General features: G+C 38.7%; 1 protein-coding gene across 1 annotated transcript in view; it reads right to left on the bottom strand.

Annotated features, from left to right (window-relative positions):
• Positions 1-18,790, bottom strand: part of LOC105214210 (uncharacterized) — a 131,359-nt gene that overhangs the window by 18,488 nt on the left and 94,081 nt on the right.

Raw genomic sequence — 18,790 nt, 5'->3', positions numbered from 1 at the left:
AGGTAAAATCTATATAAAATTGCCTACTGTTGCCTATTGTCCCACAACGCATATATGAAGTCCTTCAGTGTCCAATATCGCTAATTATATATTAATATGCATGTCATTTGTCAAAGCTGTCTCCCACTGATAGCGATAGGTGTTATCCTACATATCAAATAACAAAAACTGTCAACTTGCGCCACAAAAATGTGAGCAAATAATTGTAAACAATTGAAAAGTAATGCTGTCAGCGCTTTGGAAAATATTTGTGTAAGTCATTTAGCGTGAACATGTGGTCTCGGTGTCGTGTCGATCTCTCACGTTGTCTAATTAACGCTACAATTTGGTTATCAATTATATTCGGCGCGTTGCCTTATGGCTACAACCGACAACGCAGACGAATTGTGTCCACGGATTACTCGCTCATCTACAGTACGTTAGTAGTTTTGTTTCTTATATCGCTGACGCTACACCGATTTTATAGAGAAATGGTTGGGAACTGGGATGATGTAAACGAGTGGTCGCTCGGGTTGGCGCTTACTGAACTGGCCACTGCGGCGAATTTGAGTGGACTCTTGGTGATATTGTGGACTAACTGGAAGGAGTATGACACGGTGCTCAGCATTTTCAATGAATTTGCCGCCTTGGAACGCGGGTATTTTGTAAAGCCAAAATATTTTGCCGAAAAATGTGCGACATTTTACAATTATCTCGCATTGAAGGCGTTTTTTGCGATACTGTATCACATTGCTACTCTTTACACAATATTCAATAAGTTTGGGCGTATAGGACCTTACATGCTGCTCCCATATTTCAACAAAGCATTTTTGTTTAATGTACAGGCGTTGTCTGTATTGCAATTCTACACGATCGTATTGGTCATTTACCGTAATATTTGGACACTACACCGGCGTTTGAAGTATTTGATCAGTTGTGGCATGCAGCGCTTGAATGCTGATAAATTGCGGCATGAAATCGTTGAAATTGTGTGCGTTTATATGCGTTTGCAGCGTCTATCCACGCAGTGCAATAGAATTTACGGCAAACAAGTGTTGCTCTACATCAGCTACATTGTGGCTAATAGTATCAACACCGCATTTATGTTGCTAGTGCTTTGGAATGATTCCGATTTTTCATGGTTTGTCGTGAATACTTCATGTGAAATGGTTAACTATACCGTTGAGTTTTGGCTGATCGCGGGCGCCTGTCAATTGAACCTGAACGTTGCTTACGACCTGTCGCAGCTACTGAGGTCCTTCAATGATTGCGCGCAGTTGGACGCCATGTCGGCGCATGAGGTTGGTTCTTTCTATTGTATTACTTCTTTGTAGCCTATAACCTTTTATAATTTCCAGCTTGAAGTGCTGGCGCTATTTTGTGCTACGAACAAAGTGCAATTCCGTTTATGTGGCTTAATGAACTTGGACTATTCAATAGGTTTAAGCATTTCCTTCACCATTATGTTGCATCTAATTTATTTGGTACAGGTGAACTATGTAGTCTTTTATAATGAATGGGATGAATAAAAATTTTGAGAATCTATAAGTGTAAAATATTGTTCCTGTATCGTCTATTTGTTAGTTCTGCTTGTTTCAGACTAGATAAGGAAGCATAGTGGGTCTGATGGTGGATGAGGACAAGATGAAATATCTCCTGTCATCAAACAAACAGTCAGCGCATTCATATTTTGGCTCCCACGTCACCGTTGACAAACATCACTCTGAAGTTGTAAATAATTTCGTCTTTCTTGAAATCAGCTCAACCACACTAATAATGTCAGCCTTAAAACCCAACGCAGAATCACTCTTGTCAACAGCTGCTACTTTGAACTGAGTAGGAATGGGAAAAGTATGGTACTCTCTTGGCGAACTAAAACCAAACTCAACAAGTTAGCAATCAAGTGGTGGAAAAAGTGGCATTTGAGGCGAGTTTAAATAAACATTTTATATGATAAACTACGAGTTTGTGAGAAGAGTTTAATTCTAAATACTAAATTATTATAAACTCGAGTTGGTTGTGCGATCAAATGGTAGAAAAATGCTATTTTTTAATCAACTTTATATGGCAAACTCTGAGTTTGTGAGTAATGTTTAAAGCTAAACACTGAAGTTGCTTAAATTCGAGTTAGTGGCTCAATAAAGCTAATATTTAAGGCAAGTTTTATTAAGTATTTGTGAGTAGTGTTTAAAGCTAAACACTGAAGTTGCTTAAACTCGAGTTAGTGGCGAATAGCATCGAGTAATATATTGATATATCGAATTATTTTGATTTCCTTCACATTTTATGGTTTGTTTCTATTCAACACTGAATCTACTGACTCGTTTTTAATAAACTCTTACTTTTTCTTAAAAAATATGGTCTGAACGAGCTCTAAAACTCACATGAAAAAAGTTCCTTAATACTAACTAAAAAATGTCTAGCGTCCACAATGCAAATTGTATACACCAATGAGTTAATTTAAAACGATACGTTTAATTGAAATGTGTCATACAGATAAAGGGAGTGCAACGAGCAATATGTCAAAGCTGTCGATTATTGATAACACCACGTCGACGAAGTACAAATACCATACAATGAAGGATACCAATATTATACGCACTCAAAGGACAGTCGACTTACGCGGCGGTAGACATGTGGTCGCGCTGGCGTGGCGCTATTACCGACATAATTATAAATTCTACAATTTTTGCCTCCATTGCGCTGGGCATATTTCCTTATGGCTACAATAGGTTGCGTCGCAGAATTGTGGTCTCGCGATATTGCTTGATCTACAGCATTTGTGTTGATTTGCTGATCATTTGCTTGACGGCGTATGTTTGGCCTAAGGAGAAGCTGGTGAATATGGAGCGTATATATTATTGGACATTCGTTGAACTGCTCAGCAGATTCATTATATTCGTGAATGTGAGTTCCTTGTTTGTGATTATGTGGAACAACTGGAGTGAGTACACCTGCGTGATGGATATCTTCAATGAGTTTGCCTCAATGGAACGCACATATTTCGCGAGACACGCGCGTTTAGCCGAAACTTGTGTGCCATTTGCGAATTATATGATACTCAAAGGGCTGTCAATGCTGTTGAAGAATCTCTCTTTCGTCTATGTCGTGCTGGTCATGTTCAAGGATATGAGCTTTTCTGTCGCCGCGGTGCATGTAATCGCAATGCTTTTCGTGAATATCATCTCGCTGGTGGTCTTTCATTTCTACATATTCATATTGGCCACTTACCGTTATATTTGGATAATGAAGCAGCGCATCAAAGTTATAGCCCGCCTTGTAACGCAGAGAAGAGATTGCGGCGCTATACAGCGTGAGATCAATGAAATCACCGGCGTTTATATACGCATACTGCGCGTCTGTCAGCAGTTCGGCCGCATCTACGGCAAGCAAATGCTGCTCTGCATCACCGGCGTTGCGTCGTTGAATGTGCTGACATTGGTCATACTTTTGTTCGTCTGGCGCTCCATTATCGATACGCTGAATATCATCTACTGTTGGTATGTGCTCATAATCAATACGCTCGACTTCTGGCTGACCATAGCGGTATGTGAGCTAGCGCTGGGCACCGCGCTGCAGTTGGTGGAGTTGCAGCGGTATTTTAACAATTGCGCGCATTTGAATGCGTCGCTGGAGAGAGAGGTTTCCTGTTGTTATGAGTTCTTGTTCTAATTTGTTGTTTAACGATTTTTATTTGCAGCTGGAGACCTTGTCTTTGGTGTGCGCCACAAGTTCACCGCAATTTCGCTTATGTGGCCTCTTGGACTTGGACTATACAACGGGCTTGAAAGTGCTGTTGACTATAATTTTATTTGTGATTTACTTGGTGCAAATGAATTATAAAGAATTATAAGGAATTGTGAGCTTTGAGAGACTTTTTCAAACAAAAAGAAGATCTCTCTCTCCTTCTCTCTCGTGAAGATTTCTGTTTCCACTCTTCCTTTGATTTCTTTACATTATAATCTTTATACTTTTAATAAATCTCATTAAATATTACCCGTTAAAATTCAAAAATTTGTTTGTAGCAGCTTCGTCAAAGCGTTCAAAGCGCTTAACCCCGCCAGCATGCTTTCCAACTAAATCACTTTAATTACACTCTGCTTTCACCGAAATAAGCGAAGTTGCAAGCGTGCGCTTTCAAAGTCACGGTCCATTTTTTCAACACTTATCACATCCACTTAAAACCTTGCAAACTTAACGACTTTCGGTTAATTCAGCAATATTAAACCCTCAAGCGTTTGCGCTGGCTGTGGCAAATAAAGCCTTTGGCTAAATTTCTGCTCCGACGCTACGCACTCACCGCACACAGACGGGCGAAATTAAAAGCTTAAATAAAACGAAGCAATAAAGATAATTTAATGAGATATATATATATGTATGTGTGTGTGTGTGCCATGTAAGCGAACAATTTATTTACAGTTATTTACATAAAGATGTATGCTCGTCTTTGATGCGAGTACAAAGCAGCATCCACAGGGAGCATGCCGAGCTGCTGCAGCAATGCAGTCGGCGCTAAACGGCTGAGACGCTGTGGCGCGGTGCGAAGTTGAAAGCATTGCTTAGCGTGGTCTTCAGAATGCGAGGAAGTAGTGAGAGCGCGAAAAAAAGATGTACACAAAGTCTACAGTCTGCTGAGTCGAATAATATATAGTGAGTAAATAAGTTGTAAATTTGCATGCGGTGTGATTAACAAAAGCAAAAGCTGCGCGAAAAGCAATGGTTGAAAAATTAAGCGCAGCTCCAACTGCTTGTCGGAGCAATTTTGCAGAGAATGCGCGCAGTGGTCGAGCGTGATTACAAAATTTGTGAAAATATATAATATAAAATGAGTAAGGTGGTGTATGAGTTCTGATAGAATCGACTTTTGGAGATTCTCAGAAATTGTAGTTATCGCAATAAGAATTATATATCGAGATTTTTGAGTATATTCAAAGTCAAAGAATAATGTCAGAAATCAGTACATTCGCTTAGAATTTGGAGATTGAGCGAAGTATGGACCGATTGCAGGAATGTTAGGTCCTAAATTCTTTGTATGGGTCTTGGGAAAAATATATACCGATTTTTATCGTTTGTGGTAGAATGTTACAGGGTTTTTTTTCGATATCTCGCTATACCTTTTGTGAGGTCTAAACGCTAATAGAGAGCTATGAAAGACGAAATATCTCCTAGCATCAAAAAAACAGTCAGCGCATTCGTCTATTGGCTCCCACTTTACTGTTGACAGCCATAACCTTGAAATCCAACGCAGAATCACTCCAACCAACAGTTGCTACTGAGGAAGCAATTGAAAAGTAAAGTCCTCTCTCGACGAACAAAAACCAAACTCTATAAGTCGCTCATTATTCCCGTCATGCAGAAGCGTGGACGATGTCAACATCCGTTGAGGCGACACTAGGAGTTTTCGAGAGAAAGGTTTTGTGGAAGACTTACTTTCCCTTAAATATTGACAACGACATAGCGACATAGACATAGTTCAGCGAATAAAAAGACAGCGGCTATGCTGGTTAGGACATGTAGTTCGAATGGACGAAAGGGCTCCAGGTCTGAAAGTGTTCGATGCAGTACCCGTTGTTGGAAGCCGAGGAAGAGGGAGACTTCGCCAAACTGCCAAAACGAGGATTAAATTAATTACTAAACTGAATCGCTTCATGGTTTCATTCCTAACTTGTTGATACCTTTAATCCTATCTATGTCCAACTCACTTCACTTCTACTTCTCTAAACAACCGTTAGTATTATGTAATAATACAATTGTAACTTTAACAACATGTTACCAGAGTATCAAAAGAGGCAAAACGAGACCCCCCAAAGATGAATGTGAGTTTATAAACTGACGATTTTACGCTTCGTTAAGTTGTTAAGTGCAACGGATAAATAACGGTTACGGCTGGCTATGAAACAGTTAGAATTAAAAGAGAGAAGGAGAGAGATAGAGAGACGTCTGCTGGCCGCGCCTAAGACGCAGAGGAAGTTATAGGGATAATAATATAAAAATTAAATATGACAACACACGCTATGAGTACCGTTATATGCTACGAAGCAAAGCAACAGCGCCGGGTAAACACCGCTATTCAGAGTCTGTGTAAACATTAAACCAGAGAGACATAGAAGTGGAGCGCAACGCAGTCAGGCAATTCTCAATGCATGTCCTTGTAAATCAAAAGCTTTCCGCTGTCGTGCACAGCGCGTAACTCAATGATAGTGCAACTACTAGTTTTGCTACTAACTACTAGTAATCAGCAACATTGCGCATAAACCAAAAGTCGACTCTAATGCGAACAGATATACATACCTATATATACATATATATGTATATTTGTAAGAGAGTCATGCTGCAGCTCAAAGTGCACAATTGTCGCCCGACGGGATGTCATCAAAGTTGCGTTGTTGTTGTTGTTGTGACCGACAGTCATACAATGCATCAGGCGCCTGATTGTATGCTACCACAAAGCGACAACAGCGGCAGCAGGCAGGCAGGCAGGTGTGCTCAGGCAGGAAAGCAAAAAAGTTCGGCTGGCAGACATACAATGTGGCAGCATATATTCAACACGACTTCCATAGAGCGCATATGTGCATGGAATTTATATGCCACACGGGGTGCGGCAAAGCGTATTGTTTGGTTATTAAGTTCGTTGACTGTTGAGTTGGCCTTTGTTTGGCGAGTTATCTGTCGCTGCGTGCGGTAATTTAATGCCCCCACGGAGGACTTGAGTTTTTAATTTAACTTTGCTTAACAAATAATTCTGCAGCATTTAATAGTTGTTGGCGTTAATGTTAATGGGAATGTGCATGCAGTGGCAGTTGACTGGCGTAATTGCTAATAAATCACTGAATAATAGGAGCATTAAAGCAAATGGATAAAAGATGAAAATTTAAGCTTTTTCAAAGGACCGTTTGGACTTCTACTTGCTTTGAGATGAATCTTGCTAAGAGAAAGCAGTTCGAAGGACCTCTTACGCTCCTCTCCGGGCCAAAAAATCCTCGCAGCTGCATACGTGTTCGTTATTTTCCAGCGTTTGCCGATCTCCCGCGAGATCTGTATTTCTAGGGATCGAGCGCAAGTGGACCACGGGCTTCCGACTCGTGGCCAATTCGCTCAAAAGAGTAAGCAACTAAAGTCTTACTTTTCAAGTTTCCAAAAGTCGAACCGTCTGCTTATTTCTGCTTTTACGTATCGAATAATACCAGATGTGTTAAAAAAATAACGGGAATTTTTAAATTTCACAAGTTTTGAGAATCCCATTGTCAAAATTTGAATTTTTTTATTATATTCATATACATACATAACCCTGAAGCCGATACAATTTTCAGCTTTCAGCTCATTGCTTATTTTATCCGTAACAGTCGATTAGGTTAGACATGTTTTTATGAGCTTGGCTTGAGCTTTTGTTGCTTGTTCGTGAATTTTTGATCAAAAAGAGTACTGTAACGATTCCCAGCCTCCATATTCGCCAGACTAGGCTCCGTCTGACTTTTTCCTATTTCAAAACATAGAGAGAACCAAGTGGACTACGAAGAGAGTCTCATTGTCAAAATTTTTATTTTTTATTATATTGATATACATAACCCTGAAGCACGAAACACTTTTCAGCTTTCAGCTCATAGCTTATTTCAGCTCATTATTATTTTATACTTCGTTAGGCTCCGTCTGTCATATTTTTCTATTTAAAAAAATAGAGAGAACCTTAAAGAGCCGTGTTTTAAGAACCTTTAAACGTTGAAAGAGACAAAGGCTATCTCAAAAAATCGAGTTTAGGAAGTGTTTCGACGATCGCAAGAAGCGCTAGCATAATTGCTTAATATCGAATGGGGACTTTTTTGATGGCGACAACATTAATGTAGACGGATGATTCTTTCAAAAAACGAAAATTCCCGATATTTTTTGAACACATCTTGCGCATATATGATCTAGAAGTATCTTATTCGATCTTGGTTCCAAGGCATGAAATCTTAGTCCTACGGTCTTCGTAAGGTTCGAAACGTTATAGATTGTTCCAATTGGCTGCTTTCTGGGTTGTATGAAAGAGACATCTCAAGAATACGATAACATTGTTGTTGTTGTTTATGATTTTCAAATAATTTTTAATACCCTCAAAAGCTAACACTACAGAGAAAAACACTAATACAAATTACTCTGCTACAAAATCAACCCTGAAGCGAATTTCGTAGAAAATCTCTACCCTCTTTAAATTAATTAATTTCACAAGGTTTCATACATATTTTAATACAAACTCAAACACACACACATACACATTCAATATGCTTTCAGTACTTTCTTCGGGGATAGATTAAATTTTCTGCTTCTTCCATCCACTAATGGAGCTCTTTGTGTGCTTGACGGTACGTATGAGTGAAATGGAGAAAAATCCGTATGATTTTTGTATTAATTTCATTTGAAGTGAAAGCTTCAGCATATATCCACGCGCGTACTTCGGTAAAGGCGTTGCGCACGTTGAAAGCTCAACGCTGATGCAAGATTTTAATGAAATGTAGCAGTGAAAAACAAAACAAAGCAAAAACGCGGTGTAAGCGTATGCAGAAGGTTACGGAAAAACAGCAGAAAAACAAGCGACAATATTGGAAGAGAGCGAGGAATATCAACAGCTTCAGCAGCAAGCAAGCATGGAAGCCAGCAAGCTTTTGTATGTGAAAGTTAATATGTATGCATGAGAGGATATGGCATTTCTTTTTCGCTTTTACCACTGCTTAACTTAATTACGCCACACATCCTTTCATATATATACCGGTTTATATGTGCACGTTCTTCGCCAAAAACAAAACCGTAATGAGAGCCATGCAGCAGGAGCTCCGGCAACAAGAGCAACAGGGCCAGCTTGAGCGCCGCGCAAATGACAACAAAGTAATTGCAAAATTGAGCAATGCAACGAGACAACACGTACGACATTCATTTATCTTAAGTGTAGCCAGTGAAGGGGACAGCTACTAAAGGAGCTGGCGCGCTTGAAAGCTTCAGCAGCCAACGGAAACATTTTCGAAATTACAATGCAGCACACATTGTATTGTAGCAAAGGGCAAGCGCAGCGATATTGTAAACAAAAGTGGCGATAAAATTACGCCAATATCAATTGACACAAATATCGTAAACTTAAAGACGAGCTTAAGACGCAATGGCAGGCGATTTGTGTGGGAGAGTGGTAAGTCGAATCTCATTCCATGCTTGTGGTGGTGGAAATTTTCATGCTTGTATAGCTTTATGTAGTCGCTACATACAGCACAGATTAGCTTAAGAGAGTGGCGAATCGAACAAGCAATGTCAGCTGTTCAAACCGACTGGCGGTGCTACCGATGTTAGCTTCAATCCTAAGGTTTATATAACCAATAAATAAATACTTTATATACCACCTTGTTTTGGTTCTTTCATATATAATCCATTCACAATAGTAAAATTTGAGACTTAGCGGAGTCACCTACCACCAAAGAGATTTAATACTTAAACTTTCGAAATATATCATTTATCGATTTCAGATTTGCGAAAACTCAACTCTCAACAGGTGTAGGTTTGAGAGAAACATTCTCCATTTGACTTTAGTCGATGTTTAAAAATAGTAATTTTTCGGTTCAGAAAAACTAATCTAAAATGTTCGCTCAAACCTTTGCACGCTACTTTGTAACCAACTCGCATTGGAAATCCATCAAAGTCATAACGAAATTGCAATCTCTAATAGTGAAATCAGTTTGGGCAAAGCAGAGTTGTGCAAAAATTCAACTTATCAAGCACAAAGCGACCAGGGCAGCAACGTTTGATGACTTGGCGAATACGCGATTTTTCAATAATAATTGATTGATGAATTGACAAAACCAAATACCGTAATACATGCATGTGTTGTGCGCTACAAACGGCATGAGTGGCTCTTCGAAGTAAGGAAGTATGAAATATTTGAGATTTGGTGAAGAATAAGGTTTAAGGTCGTCTAGATAACTTTATAAAGCGCTGTTGAAGTAAATTTTATTAAATACTTTCGAAAATGTATTGGAAAAATCGATCCAGTGGTTTTAGAAATCTTGAGAACATATCTTAGAACATTGAGAATCGTCCAAACTTTGGAAGCCAAGTCACAGCAAAGAAAATATGTTGGAAAATCGATCCAGTGTTTTCTACAAAATCTTGAGAACCCATATTAGAACATTGAGAATCGTCCAAACTTTGGAAGTAAAGTCACATCAAAGAAAGTATGTTGGAAAAATCGATCCCGTGTTTTCTACAAAATCTTGAAAACACATCTTAGAACATTGATAATCGTCCAAACTTTGGAAGTCAAGTCACATCAAAGAAAAAATGTTGGAATAACCAATCTACAAATCTTGAGAACCCATCTTAGAACATTCTGAGTCGTCCAAACTGTAGCAGTCAAGTCACATCTCTGAAAATATATTCGAAAGACAGATCCAGTTTTTTCTAGAAATCTTGAGAACACATCTTAGAACATTGATAATCGTCGAAACTTTAGCAACCAAGTCACATCAACGACTCAAAAGCTTTAAGACACACTTCGTATAGTCTTCGACTGTCATGTGTAGCGTGCACTTTTGACTAACTTAATGTGTCAGCGATCATCATGTGCAATGAAAGGCGAAATCAAAAGAACCAGAGCAGCAAAAGCAAAAACAATGCAAAAAGAACGGAAATAAAACGAAGTACGAACGAAATATCTTTTCAACGAAGTGACAGTGCAATCTTCATGTCTCTGCTACACTCTACACTTTGTTGTGGTTTCTTCATTTTTTCGCATTTCAACTTGGCTAACAGCACTTTTCACTTTCCCTAAACTACGTGAGGGTGAGCGTTCGTAGTTGTGAGACACTCCTGGGCGACTCAGACACCGCAGAGACCCCACGGCCGGGCTTAAGCGTTTACCTCGCGCTGCGCTTTTCCATCTTCTAGCGCAGTTGCCGTTGCATGAGATTACATTTCGGCTCAGCTGCTATGACTGTCACTGCTGCGACCTCCTCAGCTGTTTCGCCTTTCTCTTCTACGCCTTCACCCTTCTTCATGGATGGCAATAGTTGGAAGCCAACTTTTGTGCAAATGACATTGATGACATTGCATTGCTGACCGTTGTTGCGGTGCTAATACAAAATGGAGGAGGCTGGTTTGTGGCACTTCAAGCTGGCGTTGGTGGTGGCAAAGGCCTTCTTGTGATTGTTGGCGCTCTTGCCAAAGGCTGTTTCTTGGTAATCGATGGTTGGCCGAGCAAGGTCGATTGCAACGGCGATTATGTGCAGAAACGTACAAAAATACGAGAATATATGGCGAAGGCGAATGATTCATTTGCTGTAAAACTATTTGCTTGCTGATGTTACCAAGTTGTGCATTAAAGTTCGTTTTGAGTTCATGTTTATCTTGTTGTTGGTTGAGTTGCGTCACTTCCACATTGTAATGTGTCCTTCGTGGCGGTCCAGTCAGTCGTATTGACAGCGCCAACCAACAATGAATGAATGAGAGCTACAGAAGAATAATGCAACAATGTGCGCCAACACTACTTATGCATGGCGAAAGAATAAGTTTTACTGCAAGACTTGGTTACTTTGTTAGTTACTGGTTTCTTTGCCATGCCATTTAGCTCGTACTCATTGTAGTTTTAGCTGTGCTGAGTCATTTGGCAGCCACGCTGAAAGCTTTAAAAGTAGCGGAATGCCATTTGTACACTTTTGTGGATTTGTTGTGTGGGTGAAGAAAGTATAGCTGTGTCTCAACGGCGTCGGTGTACTCTCGATGACGTTATGCTTCCATATGTGGGTGCCTGTGCCCCGGCTTGTCTCACAACACACTGTCAAACATAATTTAGTTTGTAAATGGCGCAAATTGTATTGGAAAGTTGGTTAGCGTTGCTTTGACATACCATTTCAAGAGCTTGCTGCCAGCTCGGGGTTAAACAAGCACCCAGGTCAAGCAGTGGACATTAGCAATTACGAGTTTATTTTGCGGTTGTTGTGCGAGTGTGCGGTAAGAGTGGATTAATAACAAAGAGAGAGAGAGAGTGTAAACTGTGTGATGGATTTCGTTGTGGTTTCCCGTTATTTGGACAGTTTGGAAATGTAATTGATTGTAATGAAAGTTTGGTTTCTTAAATAATTAAAGTTGTAAATTTAGTTGAGGATTGCATTGAAATTGACTGTTGCTTTAGTATAATATATGTATATTTGGCATAAAATCAGTAATTTAGGTCCAGCTAATTTTTGATACTAAAAATATTTTTAAAATTCTTCAGTACTTCTGAGTTGCTGCAAGATCTGTTCAGTAAAATATATTTATACATACTTCTCCTTCTTCTAGACTGGCGTAGACACCGCTTACGCGGTTATAGCCAAGTCCACAACATCTCGCCACGCATCTCTCCTTTTGACAGTTTGGCGCCAATTGGTAATACCAAGTGAAGACAGGTTCTTCTCCACCTGATCCTTCCATCGGAGTGGAGGCCTCCCTCTTCCTCGGCTTCCACATACATATATGTGCTTTAAAGCCAGTATACATATTATATTGATTTTGAAATTTTATTTAACAGCGCGCCCTCTATCATCGGTTTCTTGTATTACTTCTTTTGTATTAATCTTGAAATAATATTCAAAAGTGGCACCAATTTTTTTGAATAAATTATTTTAAATTACTGTAATTGAAATTACGATCGATTCTTCAGGAAAATATGCGGAAAATTATTCGTTAGAATTAGTATATTTCTTTCAGTTCTTCAGAATTGCATTTTGAACTTCTTATTTCATGGCGATAAACAAGGCGATAGTCTGGGAGATTTTACGGAAGCTTTCACTTTGAATCAAATAAGGAAACAACTATAACTGTTCGCATAATACTATATTGATATTATTAGAGATGATTCTGTGTGGCTGTAGTGACTTGAAAAGATCGTAAAACGATGTCTGTATTATAAGAAGACACTTCGTAGAAAAGGCTGCGTTCCTATTGTTTTTAGTATTCAAATTGGAGAAAACACTAATCGAAATAAACCTTCAAACTCTCTATGGATCAACAGTCTTTGTGGGATTTATCAGCATGTGAGTAAGAAGAAAGTTATAAGAGAAGAAAGTTCGTTTTAATTGCGCAGTAGGAGAGATGACCACTCAACAAATAAACAATAAAAGAAGCTAAAAAACTTAAAATTAAGCAGTGACTTGGTGGCAAATATTTGCAAATAAAAAGCGAAATGTAAAAGATGCCAACAGCAGTATGACAATCTGAAATAAGAGCCGACAATGTGTTTAGAGAAGGCCTTGAAACAACTAACAGTATGCGGCTGAACAATTTACAAGGTGCTGCAATAAATTATATTTTATATATATAAAAAGGAGAGTATACTTTCTTAGCTCAAAGGACCCATTTAGATAAATGGATGTCAAAACTATTTTTGACGATTTCATGAATCAATTGTATATACAGTGAAACCTCTCTTGAACGGACACTCACCGTTGAGCGATTTTTCGCCTAATAGAAGAGATTTAGATGTATGCATATCGAGATCACTTGGGGGAAGTCTTCTGAAACCCACGCTAGTAATGAATTATGACAGTAGTTGCCATCTAGAAGTATTTCAGTTTCAGAGCTTTCCTGAAGCAAGAACCCGAATGGTGTTATTTTTCAAATTTATAGTCAAAAAGAGTGGTCTTATGACCCATCAAACTACCATTTTAATACGAGAACACCCTGTATATGTGTACTAATGTTTTTGCTCACGAAATCTTGGCAACCGTCAGAAAATAAGATTTGTTTGTTTTAACAAGTTATAAAAAAATGCAGTTGTTATTCTCAAGATGAGACCATACAAATACACACATATATGTAAGTATATATTTAGAGTTTTTCAGTTGCGCTCGTTTGACATGTGCTAATGTGCAACTGTCACTTTGTTAAGGAATTAATTTTTTAACAGCTTGCTTTCGCCAACAAACCGAGAATGGGGGAGGCTGCGCTCACGGACGGACTACGAAAGTGCTAAGAAAGTTATTTCACCAGCAACACGGCGAGTAAAAAAGTTGACAAGTCAAAGAGAATTTGAGAATAACTTTGGTTTTGTCAACTTGGCACCGAGCTGCTCAAATGTGTGTTTATAATAATAAAAAAGAAGAGTGTAGAAGACACTACTGTCTTTTTATATAAACTTCAACGGCGCAACCATAAACTCACATGTGTAAAGTTTATATAAGCAACACACGAGCTTTCTTACTATGGTCAGCAAAGACAGTCTTGTCGCTGCACATTATGCAGCAGCAACTTGTCCACACTGCTGTCTCCACTTGTGCGCTCATAAGTAAGCATTTCCTTTCCTACTTCTGTGTGTGTCCTTCAACCTATGTCGCCTCATGTGGTCACTCGCATATATATATTGGTGTGAGTTGTCTTCTACTCTATATGTGTTGAGAACGCTTAATATTTTCCACCGTATTTTTAGTGTTCTTTGAGTGAGTGGGCGAGTAAAAATTTATGAAATAAAGTTCATAAATAATATGTGGTTTTGCAAGGGATTTTACACATTCTACTCTTTATATACGGTTTACCAGAGAGGTTATAGAATTGTATGTGTGTTCCGTGTGGAAATTATTTTCAGCTTATTAATATTTTGTATTTATTAAAAGCATCTGGGGTATTTACATATTCATGGAATACAAAAATATTTCTGCAAAAAAATTCTCTATGAACTTTATTAAAATAACTCACATCGCTGTTCACTTATTAAACATTTTACATGTCATAGCAATAACGAGTTGAATGCAATAGAAGAGAGTTTGTGTATAACTCATTAAACTGGTATGAGGCGATGCTGCAGTTAAATTTGAAATATTTAATATAATTGTTTACTATTGTCAATGGCTGAAATTATTGTTAGGTTAGGTTGCAAGGCTGTTTCCCAAATGGAAAAACACACGTAGACTTTAAAATATAGTCCTTTGTGAAGCCTGGATGCCCCTCAGATTAACAAAGTTAGGAGTCGACAAAGCGCCCTGAACCTACTACAAATCTGCAGAGATTCTTAACCTCTATTATCGCTATTTCGCGAGCCTGCTCCAAAAAGTGAGAGCCAAGAAATCTCTTTCTTGATCTCGCAAAGGCGGGACATTCCAGAAGAAAGTGATGAGACGATTCCATCTCATCCTCCTCCATGCAACTTCTACAGCTAGCATCCGGTAAGATTTTTAACCTTACAGCGTGGATCCCAATGGGGCAATGGCCAGTAAGAACCCCTACGACTAAGGAGAGGTGAGGTTTACTTAGGGCGAAAAGTTCAGCAGACCTACCGCGGTTAACCTTAGGCCAGAAGGATCTTGCGACTAAGCATGTGTTGGCAGCTGACCAGCGCCTACCCAGCTCAGCCGAAGCCCTATATGCTTCCATGCTTCCAATAGTGAGTCCGTCGTCCCTGACCTTGCAAGCTCATCAGCAAAATTATTGTTAGAATGACATTTCTGTTTCAGTGTCGACTGTCTCCCTGAACAGCTGGTAAATTTATTATAACTTACACATTTAAATGTGGTATTGGATACTCTTTCTCGGCCGTATGTGGATACTTTTCGACTATTTTTTAAAAGAAAATTCCTACAAATTAGCAAAAAAATTTCGTTTGTCGGAAATGAACTCAAAAACGACGTATCGAATACGATGTGTGTTCAAAAAATAACGGGAATTTTAAAGTGTTTTTATGAGCTTGGCGATTTTCGTTTGTTAAAAGCTACACTTCGTTGCTTGTTCGTGAATTCTTGGCAAAAAATAATACCGTAACGATGCCTCAGCCTACACATTCGTCAGATATGAATTCAGTTAAAATCATGCATGCTTAGGAAGATATTGGGGATTGGCATTGCTTTTAATTTGAGAGAATTGAAGGAAGGCAACAACTTTTTCCGTTAATTAACCTTAACGTTCTATCACGAATTTCATTATTCCTTTACAAAAACTTTCATGGTTAAATTATTTTCGCATATGGTGTGTGTCTTTGCTAAATATAATCTTCTTAAAAGCTTTAAGTCTTTTAAGTCTGCAAAAAGTCTTGATACTCCAAAGATGGATGCAGAGTTACTCCCGATTCCTGTTTTTGTTAAACTCCGAGTTAAAAGTTTCACTGAAAAGCCTTAAAACCCTCTTCAATACTTTAAAACATTTGAAATATCAATCTATCGCTGTAAAACACATCCAGCTCAAAATGTGTTACATAAAGAAGTGAAGCAGTAGAGTCAACACCATAAAAAAGAAGAAATTTGCGGTAACAAAGTAAGTGTGGCATTACGAAAACAAGCGTAAAAAATCGTGCATCGACAATTGCACTTTGCTGCCGTGCGCTGCCAACTGAGCTAAAACTAATACAAATGCAATTGGGAATTTCCGCTCGACATTAGGCTTTGTAGCCAGTTGCTGTGGCACTCGAATCGAAAGGCGATAAACGCAAGCGAGCAGTTACAACACTTGATTGCGTTGCTAACACTTGCCGTCTTCTCCTCACCTATTCTCAGCTGTGCGTTGCTGCGTCGTCTGATTGTGTTTTGTTTAAGTTCCTTGCAGCGCCCGAAACGGCATTTATGCAGCAGTTGCAGCTGCCGTCTTTACACGCTGCTCCCATTGCTTTGCGCTCACCTCGTAAACTATCTAACCTATTTTTCACTTTGCAGCTATAAAATGTGAAAAACATAGTTAAGTTGTTGTTGTTGTTGTTGTTCGTTCGTTGGTACGTTCGTTCTGTTTTACCAGTTCATTTTGCACTTTCTTTTGAATTTTTTAAAGTGTTTCGCTCTAAAAACTTTTATTCCCTTCACACAATCAATTACTTTTATATAAACTCAGTAGAAATGCACACTCGCACGTCCAACGAAGTATAAACAAATACATATATGTGTGTGTGAGCGTGCATTTATATGCATGTGTGTGCGTGTGTGCTTATAATCGCATTCGTCTTAGCAAAGTTCCTTGCAGATTTTTATGAATGTCTGTAATTTATAGTTTGCATGTTTAATGGCCTTGATGTATGTCGTAAGTTTGGGTTGGCGTTCTTTTGGGTTGGTTAATAAGCTCACAAATTATTAAACAACCGTTGCACGGGTCATACTTTCTTCAGTGAATTTTTGTGAAGCAAAAAAATTATTTTTTTCAAATAATATATTTGACTTAAAAATTCTGCAGTACATTTTTGGCTAATGGTGATTTTTTACTGATATGTGGCAACTACCATTAAAAAAATAATCGAAGACAGCTAAATAGAGAAGGCACCATCTTCTACGAGGGCTGCTATATATATTTCTGGCCTAGGCAACACTAAGTGTTGCCAGGTGCAATCTGACATTTCCATTGAAAAGTTTGACATTTTTTAGCATAACATCTCTCAGAACGTTTTGTCATTTAATCGTGAATTGTTTTATTTACAGGGAATTAAAAAATTAATCTCGGCCAAAAAATGGAATTAACTCGTGAACATTTTCGTGCGATCATTTTTCACAACTTTCGACGTGGATTATCGCGACAAGAGTGCATCGATGAACTAAAATCTTTGTATGGCTATGAAGCACCATCCTAAAGCACTGTGAAAAACTGGTACAACGAATTCAATCGTGGCCGACGCTCGCTCAAAGACGAATTCCGTGAAGGTCGTCCAAAAACAGCCGTTGTGCCAGAAAACATCGATGCCGTACGTGAACTGATAATGCAAGACCGTCATGTAACATACTTTCAGATAGAGGCATGCCTATGCATTTCTCCCACCAGCATACAATCGCTATTGCATGAACAGCTGGGCGTAAAAAAGGTTTGTTCTCGTTGGATCCCGCACAATTTGACAATCGCTCAAAAAAAGACTCTAAAAAAGTGCTTTGAAAATTGGTTTGAGCGCATGCAAAAGTGTATAAATCTAAATGGAGAATATTTTGAAAAACAATAAAACCATTTTCGTTGATAAATATTCCTATTTTCATTATTAGGCCAGAAATATATATAGCAGCCCTCGTATAAGAGTGTACAGCTGCTGGCGTACGACGATGATATCGATGTCATTGGAAACAACATTTTGAAGTTGTGGGTAATTTCGTCTGTCTTGAAACTAGCTCAACAGCATCAATAATGTCAGCCTTAAAACCAACGCAGAATCACTCTTGCCAATGGATGTTATTTTTGACTAAGGAAGCAATTGAAAAGTAAAGTCCTCTCTGGTCGAATAAAACCCAAACTGCACAAATCTCTCATCATTTCCGTCCTGTTTTATGAAGTTTTCGAGTGAAATGTTTTGCGGAAGATTTACGGCCCCTTAAACATTGGCAACGTTGAATAGAGAAGCCTCCATAGCTGGAGCATCGTCACAGTATTATTTTTGGCCAATAATTCACAAGCAAGCAACGATTCATAAAAACTTTTCTATCTTCATCACTCAATATCTCATTCGTATGATTACTCTCAGTTCATCAAGACTCCTACTTACGTTATGGAAAACTCGATTTTCATCAATCCAATTGTGTTTATCCAGTATAATACTTTAGCTGCATCATCAAAACTACTAACACATTTATAATTTTGCTCCAACGCCTTAAAGTATGCTACATTTCTGCTCCTCGCATGCATTTTCACACCTACGCATGCCAGTCTAAACAGCTTGTTTGCTTGTATTTGCAGCTTTTGCTATACATTTTCAATGTTGCATTGTGTATTTTGTTGCTTTTCACACTAACACATGTATGTGTTGCCAGCTTGTTGTCACAGCTCTCGCTGTACGCCGAGTCTATGCTGGGGTTTTGTTATCGCAATTGCATTTTAAATGCTCACATTTTGTTATTGTTTTATCATAGCGGAATTGTGCTGGGGTTTTAGCCAG

This window comes from Zeugodacus cucurbitae, chromosome 3, assembly GCF_028554725.1.
Source record: "Zeugodacus cucurbitae isolate PBARC_wt_2022May chromosome 3, idZeuCucr1.2, whole genome shotgun sequence".
In the NCBI taxonomy this organism is placed as follows: domain Eukaryota; kingdom Metazoa; phylum Arthropoda; class Insecta; order Diptera; family Tephritidae; genus Zeugodacus; species Zeugodacus cucurbitae.
The sequence above is the reverse complement of the archived record's forward strand: the minus strand, read 5'-3'. Positions and strand labels throughout refer to the sequence as shown.